Source organism: Fukomys damarensis, unplaced genomic scaffold, assembly GCF_012274545.1.
Source record: "Fukomys damarensis isolate Sample0158 unplaced genomic scaffold, DMR_v1.0_HiC HiC_scaffold_10, whole genome shotgun sequence".
Taxonomy (NCBI): domain Eukaryota; kingdom Metazoa; phylum Chordata; class Mammalia; order Rodentia; family Bathyergidae; genus Fukomys; species Fukomys damarensis.
The window spans coordinates 8,402,726-8,418,068 of NW_022900922.1; positions in this window are offsets into that span (position 1 = coordinate 8,402,726).

Consider the following 15,343-nt stretch of genomic DNA (forward strand, 5'->3'; position numbering starts at 1 on the left):
CTGAGGCAGAAGAATCGCTGAGTTCAAGACCAGCCTGGGCTAGAGAGTTCCAGGTCAACTATATAGTGAGACCCTGTCTCAAACAAAACAAAACAAAATTACTGTTGAAGAGTACTCAATCTGTCTGATTTTGCTGACTATATATTTGCTTCTTTGTTCTTCCTAGGTAAAGACAAGGACAGATTATTTAGATGATCCACACTAGGGTATTTTTCCGATTCTGTTAAAATTATGTTTTCTTTGGGTTCTGAAATCATAGACCAAGTGTTTTTTGACACCTTATTTGTTTACATAAATACTATTTTACAAAAACCGTGTTCTAAAGGAAGCTGAATGTTACCTTTGTTATGAAGCAGGTAGATGAATAAGAATATGTTTTGTGGGAGGACTTATGATCTTAGCCTTTTCTCTGAAATGAAAGAACCATTTACTTAGGTGTAAAAAGGGAAAGGGCAACCTAGATCACTCTGTGTCCAAATGAAGACTTAAATGACAGAAGCAGAATTCATTTGATCTCCTTTTCCAGATTAGTTTTGAGTTTGAATATTCAGTGAATTATGTTTAGGTTAATTTTTCAAAATTTCTCGCTGTTTTTAGTTTTTTCTTGGCATTTCATGCTAAGAATCTCACTGTGTCATGAGACTGATTCTTATACTTATGAGCACCGTGTGATGTGAAAAGAGATAGTGGGACAGGATACCTGTCGTTTAGTTGTGGATTTGTAATTCACTGGAAACTCTTGGTTTTGTGGGCCCCTGGCTGTCATGTGTTTAGTGAGGGGCTAGATTACATAAACTAGAAGAGCCCATCAGTCTCTTTAAGATTTTGTCCTTTTCAGGTTAACATTTGGCCATTGACCTCAGTTATACTGCCTTTTACTCACTGACCTGCTAATTACCTGCTGGCTGGCTGGCTGGCTCATGGGGTGTGGCCAGCATGTCTTTCTTTAATTGTAAAGCCCATCATAAGATTACACTTTCATAGAACTTTGCTCTTGGTCAATTAAGGGTTCCCTTTACTTTTATCCTGACTTTTTAAAATTGGCAATTTTACATTTGACTTGTGATTACCAGAGAGTGCTTTCCAGATTTTTTTCTGAATATTTTATGGATAACAGAAGTGCACTTGAATGAGGTAACATTTCTGAGTGCTGTTAATCTTTTTTTTTTTAAACTAGGGATTGTGTTCAAATGGCATGCCGTAATAACTGTCGGCCTACTTTCTATGCACAGTTAGCCATTTCATGGTAACTGTTTCAATGTCAGCATGGCTGGGGGGCGGGTTGCCATTTCCCCACAGCTAGAGGGAAATGACATTGATACCAGTCTCCAACAGAGGAAGCCAAGATTTCAGCTCTCTGAGCTTGGTGCATACATCAGACCAGTGGCTGTGGTTTGGGGAGCTTGTTTTGTGAAGGGCTGACTTATTTTACTTCTGGGTCTTGGTTTGACATGGTTTTTGACACTTAGTTTACAAAGTAGGGCTTAGGGAACTAAAGCTCGGGGCCCTACATTCATGCCGGTGAGGCTTTTGGGTGATGACTTTCTATGAGTTAGAAGATGAATTTTTTTCCCTTTCCTTAAGGGGGAAAAAAATCCATGGACTTTTATTCTACCAGTGATATTTTAAAACTTGTATACGTTTACGAATGGTGTCAGATACCTTTTGACCACTCCGTCTAGATCAGGTATTTTGCTCTGCTTCATATGTCATCCTGCTTAGAAACCAAGTGAGGAGTTTTGCTTTATTCTCAAATTTAAAAAAATTTTTTAAAGGTAGTCATGGTGTGGATTTGTGAGCCCCCATGCTCTTAATTTGTTCATATGCAAGAAATGAGTGACTTCACCAAGGAGGCAGTGTGTGAAGGAACCCCTGGTGGCCAGAGCTGGGCAGGAGGGTTAAGGGGGGAGGTTTTCTACTGACCCTGTACTCCCAAAATGTTTGAATGCATTTTTTTTATTCCCACAGGAAATGGGTATCATAATTGCATGACTTTTGTGCATAGCCATTTGGATTCAGGGAAAGAACGTGTATATTTTCTTCCTTGATTATGGCTTGGAAAAAAGGTTATGCACAGTTGAGGAAAGTCCTTCTGTGGCAGGAAGTGTATGGATAGTTTTTTCAAAAGGATAAGAAGGGGTAGCTCTAGCACTGATCTGAGTAAATGCTGCTCTGATAATATCTCCTTTCCCCTTTATATTTATCTCCTTTTATAAGACTTTTAAAATTGATTTTCCTTGACATCTTTGGCTCGTCTGGAGACCTTAATGGAAAATTGTTCTGGGTCACCTCTGATCCGATCTATCCTGTTAGTGTACCATAGCCTGGACCTGACCATGGATTCCAGCACCTTTCAGAGGAGGACACTAATTGGTGATGTTAAAGCTGAACATTTATTCAGCTGAGTGAGCGAACCCTGTCATGTAAAATGTCTCTCCTGCAGAGAGATGCGGTAGGAAGGGAGCCTATGGCACTGAAAGCGTCTGTGCATTGAGGGGTATGGGGGCAGGAACAGGATGACACACCAGAAAGACGGGCACAGTCATTGACCATTGGGAGTATAGACAGATTCATACTCAGTCCTTACTTGTAGTTGCTTCCATGTTTTTATATATATAGAGAAAAGAGTGTCAGTCAGTACCTTGTGGGTGTAAGTTCTGCCCTCATGTAGTCCCAACTGTTGTCAGTAATATTTATACTCTTCTAACCTTAGGCTTATTTGCTATAAAAAATATAAAGGGACAGAAATAGTTCAAGGGCATTTTAAGAATTATATAATCGTCAGTAGGCCCAGTTTTGTGATTTGTTGTGTATTATGAACAAATTTTGAAAACAAATTCACTTTTGTATCAGAAAGATGATCTTATTTTTGTGGCCAGCAACATGGATGACTTGGCTCAGTGAAAATACTTAGTTCTCTTTTAAATAACGCCATTGACCTTGCTGGGTGTCTTCACTTGGGCTCAGAGACCTCTAAGTGCACATTCTCATGGATTGATTTCTGTTTGCAGAGGGTGTTATTTGTGCCTTGAGTTGAGAGTGGTAAAGACTGGTGTTCAGGGCTCCAGGACCTGGGAACAACAAGGTCCACTTGTAAAGGTGACTTTTCATCCAGAAGATAATCTCCATATGTGGCATTATTTAAGTGTTATAATAATTGAGGTTCTTCAGGGAAACGGAGCCAAAAGGATATACATCTAGAATGTAATTTATTATAAGGTATTGATTGGCTTAAGCAGTTACAGGGGTTGAGAGGCCCACTTCTTGCCATCTGCAGGGTGGAGACAACCCAGGGTGGTATAGTTTGAAGGCCTAAGAACCAAACAGCTGATGGTGTACAGATTTCAGCCTTGGATCTGGAGGCCTAGGTACCAGCAACCCAGAACTGCAGGAGATAGATGTCCCAGCCTCCTTGCCAGGTGGAGACGCAGTCCAGATTTTCTCACTCTATGGTTCTGTTTGGACCCTCAGTGGATTGGATTGTGATACCCCACACTGGGGAAGGGGTATCTGCTTTACCCAGTACAGTTTCAGTTACTTCTGTCATCCAGAAACACCCTCAAATATCCAGAAGCGTTTTATCCCTGTCTGGGCATTCTGTGCCTGCAACAGATCAACACAAGATGAGCTGTGTGGGTTATTTTCACTTGTGTGAATGTCTGCTTGTGTCTCCGTGTGGTTTACTCTCTCATGTCTGCTATTTGTTAACCTCCACGAGTGTCCTGGGAAGCCAGTTGTAGCTCTGAGGGAAGGTCTTCGGTTCAGAGGGTATGTGTTCTTTCCATAAAGGTTAAATCTTTCAAACAAACTGTCTTGTCTTTACGTATCTTAAATAACATTATTTTAAATAGTTGAATAAGTATAGGATAAATGGGTGAATAAATGATATGCTCATAAAACAACATAGTACCAATGTTTACATCACTATAATAGACTTATTAAATGCTTAATACAAAGAATTTCACTTAAAAAAACAAGACTTATTTGTCTCCCTTCTATAACCCTCACAGCTTGAATCTTACAAAATGCTCTTCAGTAGTGGGAAAGGGATTACTGTCCCTTTTGACAGATAGGGAAATTGAGTAACAGGCTTTAAGCAGAAGCCTGATCATTTGTAGTAATAGGTAACTTGTTCATGTTGTAAGCTCCTCCTCTTTTGAATCAGAATAACCACTTTAACTGATGTCAAATTAAAATATCAAAAACTGCTTTCAGACTTAGAATGCAAATAGTGAACAGTTAAGTTTTCGTATGCGTCCTTGTTCTGAAAAGGCCCAAGGAGAGGTGCTAAATTATTTCTTTTAGCTTTTCTTGGTACGATGCTGATTTTTGCTCTTCTGTAGAGTGTCTAAAATCCTGGGTGAATGAAAGATGAGTTGATGCTTTTGTAAGGAATTACCTGTCTGGAAATGAGTATTATGGTGCCAATATTTACTTCATGGTTTAGTTTCACAAAACTATGTGGTCATTTTTTATTCAGTGGAATCATATTGCAGTGCCAGTATTTAACAGTTTTTGAACCAAAAGTATGGTTTAACCTTGAAAAAGCCTCCTAAATGGGGAAGTAGAAATGAATGAAAAACTTAAGTTTTCTGTAATGGTAATACAAGAAACCGATAAATGTATGTAGTAGGGACATTAGGTATACAGGATTTCCTTTTAAGACTTTAAAAAAGCAATTGCTGCTGTGTCGGGTGGTGCACACCTGTAATCGCATCACTCCAGGAGGTTGAAGCAGGTTTGCAAGTTTGAGCCCAGCCTGGGCAATTTCATGAGACTTTGTCTCAAAAACAGGGCTGAGGTTATAAAAAGCTCAAAAATAGAGCTTACTGCAGAGGTTTTGGGTTTAATCCCCAGGACCACCAAAAACAAACAACAAAGAGACACAGTACAAGAATGACTCAGTTTAACTCATTTGGTTTCTAAGTCTGTCCTCTGGTGTCAGAGTTGACCTGCCTAAGTAAGAGATAGTATGTCAGGAGCTGCTATGATCTGGGTCCCTTCACCCAACTTTCTGTGTTCTACCTTTGCTGGACAGAGGAACTACCATTTTTGTCTCTGGTTATGAGTATTCTGAAGACCAGTGATGCTGGATGCAAGAACTACACGTGGGCGGGCACGAATAGGGTTTGGAACGTGTCTCTGGCGTCTCTGTGTGTGTGACCACAGCGCCTATGCTTGAGAAGCAAGCTCTGGAGCTGAGATTGGAGGACATGGCCTGTCTCCTCCAGCCTTCTTGTCTTGCTGGCCTCTGAAGTTGGTCTTGGGAAATTAAATCGAATGCTTTGGTAAGTATTAAGGGAACTTTCATAACAGTACTTAACACACAGTGTTTTTTGTTGTACCTCTGCTGCGGTAGCAAGCATGTTGTCCTATACATGGCTGTATTTGAAGAGCAGTGGGGAATCAGCTGGACTCTGGACTGCTGCTGGATGTTGACTTTGCAGATGTCCCCGGGCTTCGTGATGTGCTGGCTCCTGGCCTGCTGCTGCTTGTGGCAAGCAAATGGAATCAGGGCAGGGTTATGCAGGCCTCAGCCTCCTATCTGCCAGGGTCCAACTCGCTTAGCCCTAAAAAAGCATTGACATAAATTCTGGCTTTTATTCTGCCCCTCTCAGCAACTTGGAGTGTGGGTTCTGAATTATTTACACTTCAAGGGCTGTTTTCTTGCTTAAAGAATAAAGAAGCTAAGTGACAGGAACCCTAAGGTCCACCCACCTGTAATGTAACATGGTCTTATGTTGTGATTGGCAGTGCACACTATTGTCACTTGGCAGAAGTAGAGAGGTGGCCAGCTGGCTACAGGAGCACATTAAACATTTTGAATAGCCTCACCTAACTCCTGTAGTCCATTCTTGCCTTGTGAGATGCAGTGCTTTTGGTCCAGGGATGGTTGGTATGGGTATAATTAAGACACACATCAGATTTGCCTTGAACAAATTAGCACTGGGTAGTTAGATTGCCACCCAGGACAATCCTGATCCTTGGACCCTAGGTAGTTTAGTTTCATCTTGAAACCCACTGGAGGCCAAGCAGGCCTTTTCTTTCCCTCAGTGAGCGCCAAGATAGATTTTAGCTTGGTCTTTTCCTGAAGTTTGTGGCCCAAGAGACGTCACTAATGTGAGAGAGAACGTAGTAACTAGGGCTGCCTTGGTGTCACACCCTATTTAGGACGAGATGTTTGCAGGCCCTGAAATCTGAGTTTTGCTGTGGGTCTTTGCTGGACTTCGGAGATACAAGATTATGAGCACCCCCCATTAGCTCCTTATTCACAGTCTCATGTTCTTGTTGTACACTGAGGTTCTGTTATTGATAAGCACGATGTAGGTTTAATGCCTAGGCTCAGGGCACTATGAGCAGTTGTGATTTGTACACTGCCTGTGATAGGAAGTTCATGCTTTGAGCGTAAAGGCAGTTTCCGCTCACCTCTCATTAAACTTTGTTTTGCCTTTTGAGCAATATTAAGTTATCACTCAATAGCCTGTACACTGTAATAGATTATAATGATTTAAAAAAATTTTGGACTTTGTTCCAGCAAACTAGGGATAGGACCAATAAAAGGATGATGGCATTGTTTTAGGATTTCTTAGGACTGATGTTAGTCCTTGCTTTGTTACAGCTAATTTTAAGATGAAATGAACATTTAGTTTGCAGAGAGGAGGAGTAAGGGTTATGGAGAACTAAATAGTAAAGGGTCTGCCATGCCAGTTCACCCAGTGATCATCACAAAAGAGCCACACCTGCTAAGCACATAGACATTTGCTTACATACTGGCCTGTCCACCTCCCAGAACTATTGTTTCCTCACAATGGTCCTCATCCCTTTTCAAGTGCATGGGTGGCCTGGGATCACTTTAGGATCCCCTCCTCACAGGCTTTGTGTTGTATCTGAGTGCAGGGTGAGTAAGGACCCTGGCAGGGTCAGGCAGCTTGAGTTACCAGACCCCAGCCCTTGCCATTGTTCTTTTCACCAACTGTTTTGCTGCCGAGCTCTGGAAAGCAGGGGCTGCCTTGAGCTCCCTTCCGGCTACTTTCCAATGCAGCTGCTGTGCCATTTCAGAATAGGCTGTGAGACCCACAAGGCTATTCATTTGCTGGCATTTGGCATGGATAATTACAAATGTTAATATGTGAAATTGCACAGGAGTCAGCCAAACTTAGTATAAATTTAATGGCTGAAATTCTCTAAAGAGCAAGTCTCTGGTTTTCCTGTTTCCTTTTTTGGTGAAAAAGGGGTCATCCTGAATCTTGCTTCTCTTTTGGATTGTTCTATTTGGGACAGACTTCTCTCCTCTTATCAGCTGATAAATCTCTCTCAGGGAAAGCACTTCCAGGGAACTGTAGCCCATGTGAACTATGGCTCAAAAAGCAGTCCTAGTATCTCGGCGGAGTCCCACCGTGTGTCCTATCTCCTCCAGTACCTGCACCTGTGACTCAGCAGCTCATTCCCTGGTGGCATCAGTCTCATTCACAGAGAAGGCATTCATTCTTACCTTCTCCTTGGTTCTCGCTCAGATGCTCAGGAAGCATAAGTGATTGGAATATCTGTCCATGGGCAAATAGTCCTGGTACTTGCCTGTCACTAGACCTTGAAGCCTAGATCATTCAGAAGCCATTTTGCTGTGGAGTCAGGAGCAACAGATACATTGTAACCTGAGTCCTGAAATGTCATGGTTTGACTCCCTGCGTTGCTGTACACTGTGTGGTCTTGAGAAAATTCTATGTTATTATGAACCTAAGTTGTTTTTAACTCTGGATGGGGAAGGTATCATCTGCCTTTCAGTAGTAGTTTGAAGATTAGGGGGAGTTGTCAGTATTAAAAGGCAGCACACATGAAAAAACAGTTCTAGTTTCCTTAAACTTTAAATCCCTCCCCCCTTCATATACATGTTTTAGATGCATATATTTATGCGACTATGTAGCTAAGAGGGGTCTGTTTTGAAGGCACATGTGTTGCCTGTATAATGATATATAACCTTTATGCTTTTAATTCTTTCCATTCCTGGTATATTGTCTTAAAATGCAAATCCCTTAACTTGTGTTACTAATATACTTTCAGCTCTTCTTTCATCAGATTCTGTACAGACTCTTTAAAGATTTATATAACGTTATTTTGTTAAAATAGTGGTAATGATTGAATGAAAAAAATGAGCAAATTTTAAATTGGCTAGTAATAATCCCTGAGGCCAGTTCTGCTATGATTGGAGTCATTATTAAAATGTACTGGACTTCTGTAGAGAAGTTTGAATTTCAGAGTCCCCTTAACTCTGAGCAAGAAGTAGGCTTTGCTATACTTATTCCAACTAGTTGTATCCCTCAAAAAAATTCAGCAGGTCCCCTTTACATTCTAGATTGACTCCAGTTTGAAGATAAGTGACAGAATCCTTTTCTCAGAATTTATTGTCTAGTGGGGGAACAGATGATGCCAACTAAACTGCAGTGCAGTAATCTAATAACAGGTAAATAAGCGTAGGTTTATTCACTGGTTGTATTTAGCAGTGTTGTGAAAGCATTGCACATCTGCTGTCTCCCTTAAATTCCATAAAGCATTGGAGAAACCAGCCAAAAATTCAAAGTGCAGAGTTTAGAGATGTTGCCAGGGAACCCAGGATAGAGCTAGGATCTGAATTGTTCTTATTCTTACCGTAATGAGGGAGGCACAGAGGAGGGCCTCCTGACTTTGCTCCATAAGCATGGCAGTCAGGGAGGTTTACATGAGAAGGTACTCCTGAGCCGAATCCTTAGAGTAGCTGGGACAGCGAGCAGAACAGGACTGCTGGGTCTGGTGAGACAGAACACGTGTATTCCAAGTGGGACCCGCTGCGATTGGTGGTGAGGCATGCTAGGCGACAGTGGGTCAGTCAGCTTTGTTCCTTGAAGTTACTTTAGTGAAATATCGGAGGTAACTATGAAGAACGAAGTTTTGTTTCATGGCTCTGGAGGTTTCGGTGCAAGATTTGGTAGATTCATTTGCTTTGGACCTCTGGTGTTCATGGTAGATGGCAGTAGTGGGACACATGTGTCTGACAGACTGCTTACACCATGAATGAGGATGTGAAGAGGAAGAGACTGGGATCCCACAGTCTCCTTTAACTATTTCCTTCGTGACCTAAAGACTTCCTGCAAGGTTCTGTCACCTCACAACAGTAGCACTCTGAGAACCAGGCTTTCTACATGTGTAACGCATTGAACATGCAAACTATAGCCTTTAGCAAGGTTGAGATATAAAGTTGGTGAGGATTTTTAATCCTATAAATATTATGATTAAAATCACACTTGGAAATCAAATATAAAACATGTCCACTCTGGGTCAAACATACTCATAGTCACCCTGGTTATATAGGTATCTTTGCACTTGGAAGATAGAGATTTAATAGTATCAGAGATAGGCATGGTGACCTATGCCTGGTAATTCTGTCCGTTTCCAAGTGTGAGCAGAGGATTGCAAATTTGAGTCCAGCCTAGGGAATTTTTTGTCTTAAAAAAAAAAAAAAAACAAAAAAAACAAAAAACCAAAACCCCAAAAGACTGAGATGTAGCTTGGTATAGTATAGTGCTTGTCTTGCAAGGCCTTAGAAACATCCTCTCAGCTCTGGTGGTGGTGATAGTGGGGAGGAGTCGGGGGTAAAGCTGAGTTCTCTGTAAGGATAAGACCACCCAGGTAGAGTTGTTGAGAGAGAGGGGTGAGGGAAGGATAGAGGCTTAGATGAATGTGCTAGGACTGGCACAGAGAGAAATGCATGCGGAAAGAGATCCTCTCAAAGACCCAACTAATATTTGGATTAGAAAGCTGACCAGAACCACATCTCAGTGTCACTATTTACTCTTAAATTTTTATGATTTGTCGAATAGAGACAAAGTAGTTAGTTAGTTTTTAAGTTATGATTCTGCCAACTTAATTGGAGCTCTGTATCCATGGCATTTTATCCCTGTGGTCAAAGCAAAAGTTAGTGGAAATATTTCACATTTTTATGATAATTGCTGTAATTTGCAAAAACTTAAAATTATGTTAGTTTGCTTTTTTCTAGATGTGTTCTTATTTTGGGGGTACGGGGGATTGAACTCGGGTCCTTGCACTTGCAAGGCAGGCGGTGGCACCACTGAGCTAAATCCCCAGCCCTGAATCCAAGATTCTTTTTTTGGGGGGGGTACGGGGGATTGAACTCGGGTCCTTGCACTTGCAAGGCAGGCGGTGGCACCACTGAGCTAAATCCCCAGCTCCCCTAGATGTGTTTTTAAGTAACATTGCTAGTTGTAGGTTTAAATCGTAAGGTTTAGTACCTTTTGTCATGCAGTCATCTATAGTATACAAATTCTACCTAGTCATTTCCCTTCATGTGTATGATTTACTTTATTCTAGTTGGTACTTGCAGCTCTAGCTTGTTTGGGTGTTACTTAGAATTTTATTAGGCACATGTAACAAACTCATTTGTTTTAATATTGATGGACATTTGAATTAGGGATGTATGTCCATTTTAGGTTTCATTTTGTTATGATTTCCTTATGGAAGATAATGTCATAATATGGTGACATCTGCTGAGCCAGTATGAACTGATAATAGCTGTACAGAAGGATGGTCATGTTTTATTAATGCATAGAACCATGTTCTTAATTCAAACACACGCAAAAGGGAGAACCCAAAGTTATCCAAAAAGCTCTTCAGATCTTAAATTTGTAATTTATTATTTCTGCCAGTTCAGTAAATACATTATACAGAAGTTTGAGAATGTAAGGTGACATGTTTAGAAGAAAAAGACCACATATTCCAATGTATCACATTATTTTCTTACTGTTCTGCTGAGTTCTTGACTAGTTTTCCACCTCTACTTTTAGACTTACAGAGCACCTATGGAAATGGCTTACTGCGTGAGGGGAGACTGTTTGACTGGTGGAATTCACTGATCTAGTAGCTGAATTGCCATACGTAGCTCTGTGTTTCAGAGTGACCCTTCTTCATGGCAGTTTGTGACTTGCTGATTATCCACTGAGTTACCTTTAACATGCAGGGGTAGTTGACATGGGAATGGATTTCTTAAGAAGGTCCCCATACGTCCTTGTCCTGAAGTCTCTAAAAGAGGGGGCGAGGGTCAGAGTTTGCAGAATGTTGTAGCTTTGTGTTTGTACTAGAGCTTGTATTTGAAAGTCATCTTTGCTTTGATATTTCTCACATTTATATTCCTAGTTCATGGACTTCTTCGATCTAATTCATAAGGTAAACAGATGAAAAGGGAAATCATTCAGTCACCAGCATGCCTTCACTTGCAAGGTTCAAATCAACTCGGTGTTTAGTAGCTTCTGGGCAAATTGATGGTATTTTTTACTGCTACAGTGGTGTTTCTTCAGATAATTATCAGATTCTGTCAAGAAAAGTATAAAAAAGTACAGGCATGAAACGGGTTTTAAAAGATGCAGGGATAGGTATAAGCTTGGCTTACAGATAAAATAATAAAGTGCCTGCATCATCAGTGATAAATGTACCCACTTACATCACCAGTAACGTCATAAGTAGAATCTGTGTTTGCAGACCTGGGAAATGGGAAGAACTGACATTCAAAATGAACGTCATTTGTAGATCATTTTCCCATGTCCTGGTGGAGGACAGAGTAGTGATTTTGAGACCAAGAGTGTAAAACTCCCCTCAGCACCATACAGAACAGCTTCATGTTGGGGCTGCACCTGGACCCTGCTCTGAAGGCAGACGGGTTCCTTCCCCCTGTGCCTCAGTCTTGGTGTGCATGGTGACTTTGTGTCCTCCTCCTCCTCACGTGCATGCAGGTGAGTACAGATGTGGGGCAGTGTGAGGGGTAGAGAGCAGAGGTAGTATTCTGGTCACTGTGCCCCAGGAATGTGCTACAGGTGAGGGCTGAGGCTCCAAAAGCAGTGAACACTTTGCTGCAGGAGCTGGGGGAGTTTCCAGAAGGCAGCCCTTTCCTCTTGAAGATCCCAACAGTTGAGCCAGAGAAGGGCTGAGAGGGCACTGGTTTCTGCCCGTCTTCCTTCCTCCAGGAATCTGGTGGGTGAGAGGCAGTCCTGCACACAGAGGTGAACCGAGGGTGCCCTGAATCTCTGTGCAATTGTGAGAAGGATAGGTGGTCCAAGCAAAGTGCTGTCTCCCAACCTTGGGTTTGTTTTGTGTTTAATGTAGGTTCCCAAGGGTATCTAAATCTCTGGGGCAACCTCAGTGCTGGCTAGATTTTCCCCTTCTTCTACCCCTTTTCCCAGTTCATTGACCATATGTGAAAAGCCTGTCACGTTAATTTGTATGCAAAGCTGGTGTTTAATTCTCTCATTGGAAACTATTTACAAAAACTTAATCCTTTCAAGAATGAGAATGTGCTGTTACTGGACACTGTGCACAGCATGTTGGAACACTGGTTCAGTAGGCCTGAAAAGGTCTGTGGTTACCTTAAGGAGACACCTGAAGTTTTTGCTAGCTCAAAAGAATTTTATAAATTTGTTTAGGCTGTTTTAGATAGAAGAAAAGTGCTGCTCATAGAGCGTTTTCAGAAATACTGGATGCAGTGTTGTGAGTTCATCGGGATAAACATATAATTTTCCCTGGTAGACCCTTTTGTAAGGGACAGCACTTTGAATACACATGGCAATTGTGTTAAAAGAATCAGGCATATAAGCAAATGTTTGTCTTGTGCAGGTTTGCCTGTCACGTTATTTTGCACTGCTTCATGGTGATGAAAATAAAGAGAAATAGCCAACGAAATAAGTATGTTTGTGTGTGTGTGTGTGTGTGTGTGTGTGTTACTTAAGCTGAGAATATTTCCACTTTAAGAAACATTTTGTTGAAGTAATTACTCCAAGACATTTGACTCTAATTTGTTAGTCTCTGGCTTGTTTGTTTGTGTCCCCCCCATAGTTAATATTGTGAAGGTAAAGAGAGAACCCATCTTAACCCTCAGGGCATGAATGTTGTAGTAGGAACCAATTGAGCTGCTTCTGTTTCTTTAAAGGGTCACAGACAGCTGTTCTCTGACATGGCCAAGGTGTAAATTATTCAGTCAAATATGAATCAAAGCTGCCGTGTATATTGTTGCTGTATTACCAGATTTTAAGGAACATTGTCCCCAAAGAGTTAGCAGCTATCTTAGTTACCTTTTCTTGTTGCTGAAACAAAATGTCCACGCTCAAAGTTAAAGGAGGAAAGGCTTATTTAGCTCAGTTTGTAAAGGTTTCAGTTTATAGTTAGCTGGCTCCAAGGCAGGGGTGGGAGCATGGTAGAGTGGCATTGCAGTGGAGAAACAGCGAGAGTAACAGCAAACTAGGGAAGAAGCAGCAGCTAGCTATGATAACCCTCTTTCTGTCCTTATATTCCACCCAGGCTGCCCACCCTCAGCACTCCTACTCAGGGTGGGCCTTCCCATTATCCATGCCCAGAACTATGCCTAACCCATCTGTGGACTAACACATCCTGGTAATCCCAATATCGCACACCCTAGATGCAGTCACCTCTGAAAAGCCCCACTGTGTGAGCGCGTGAGGCTTTGGGAAATGTCTAGACAACATGACAACAGCCAAGTTCAGCATATAAACTTCCAGGGTTCAAAGGAGGTCGAGGGTTTGGTCATCATCAGGAGCTGATTCTGATGGATGTTAGAAATTCCAGCCTTGTCAGGGCTGAGTAGCAGAGTGTGAACTGTGTTTTTAAGAACTTGTATTTTCAGTCATGATTGATTCTACTCAAGGGAGCGTAGTATTTTAGACTTTTATTTTGCACCATGCACTAGTTAATACTTTTACTTTGCTGCTCTTGTTTAGTAGACTCAGTAGTATCTTTGGTTTGCAGCCCATACGTGGTGGGACCCAAGCCATGAAATGGCTTTGGCCTTTTTTTTCCCTTTGTAGGGAAGAGTTGTCTCTTCGTCCACCAAAATATATAGAATCCTTCGAAGGAACACTGTTTCTAACTTGGTGTGAAATAGAACTGGAATTCTTAATTTTTCCTTTATCATACAGTCTTAGCAGAATAGGGACACAACATAAAAGCATGAAATTTAAAAAAATCGTTTTAAGCAACGAATAGGAGTTACGAAAAGTTATCTTAAAGTTCATTTTGAAAAAACAGACTTCCTTAATAAAACTTTGTGCTGGGTTTTACATTTTGATGTGAATTAGTGATTTGAAGGGTCAGGTCATGACTCTTCAGGGTATAGAGAAGGAATTTCAAAGGACACAGATGATCTTGTGGTCTCTGGAGCATCAAGTCACACCAAGTCTGGGCTAGCTCTGGGCTGTAGTCTGGCTGGGACTGGTACTCTCAGCCTTGGATCAGCCTGGGGAGGGGGGCCATGTGGACTTGCCTGCGGTATGGGTGCTAGCCCACTTGGTCAGGAGGGCAAGACCTCAGGGCAGCAGCTTGAGGATTAATAAGCTCTAAGGCAGGCGGTCTCATGATCATCACCATGTTGACCATTTCCTTGGCAGCAGAGCAATTTTTCTTGGTCTACAAAAATTTTTTTTTCTTTTGGCTTGGATTTGCCTCCTGCGAGGATTTTTCTTCCCCCTCTGGTCGGAGCACAACTCTGAGGGGGATTTTAACATAGATTTATGTGGAGGCCTGAGCTGCTGGCAGCTGTTTTCTGCAGCACTGAGTCTGGTTGAAATTCTCAAAGACGGCATCAGTAGGAGTGTATTAGAAATGCAGAGCCTTGCTTCTTTCTCCAGACCCCCAGAGACAGAGCCTGCATTTGTTAGGAAGACAATGGTGACTTGGCCCCCACATTAAGGTTTGAGCACCTATCTGACTGATCTGACTTTTCTGCTTGAAATTCTCAAGTCCTAATCTTTGTCTGCTTCCTGTGTAGCTGGTGCAGTGATGCAGTGGGAGGGGGGACTCCTTCAAGGCAGGGATCTGCATGCATGGGGCTGGTCATTTAGCGTCTTGAAGATGAATGGCATCAGTGATTTTTGTAGGATGTATTTTATTGTGGTGTTTTCTTATCTTGGTAAAGGCCCAACATGGATTTTATGTAGGATGGTTATATAGCATGGCTCAGTGTCTGATACTGTTCCCCTCCAATCTCATGAGGTAGTTATTTCAACTCCCACTTTTCTGATGAGGAACTTAAAGTACAGAGAATTCAGGACTGATACTGATACTGTTCAGCAAAGATGCAGGCTCTCTGATTTTAGAATTCATTATCTTGACTACTCCATACTCTCCATAGTTTATAGCTTGTGAAACAGGGCCAAAACTTATTAATGAATAGACGAGACCTTATTCTTTTGAGATCCCGGATGTTCCTTGGAACTTGCATTACTGGGAGTCAACTAGGGTTAAATATAAATATTCTGAGTAGCTATGCGTCTTCTGTTTCACTAGGGAACCTGAA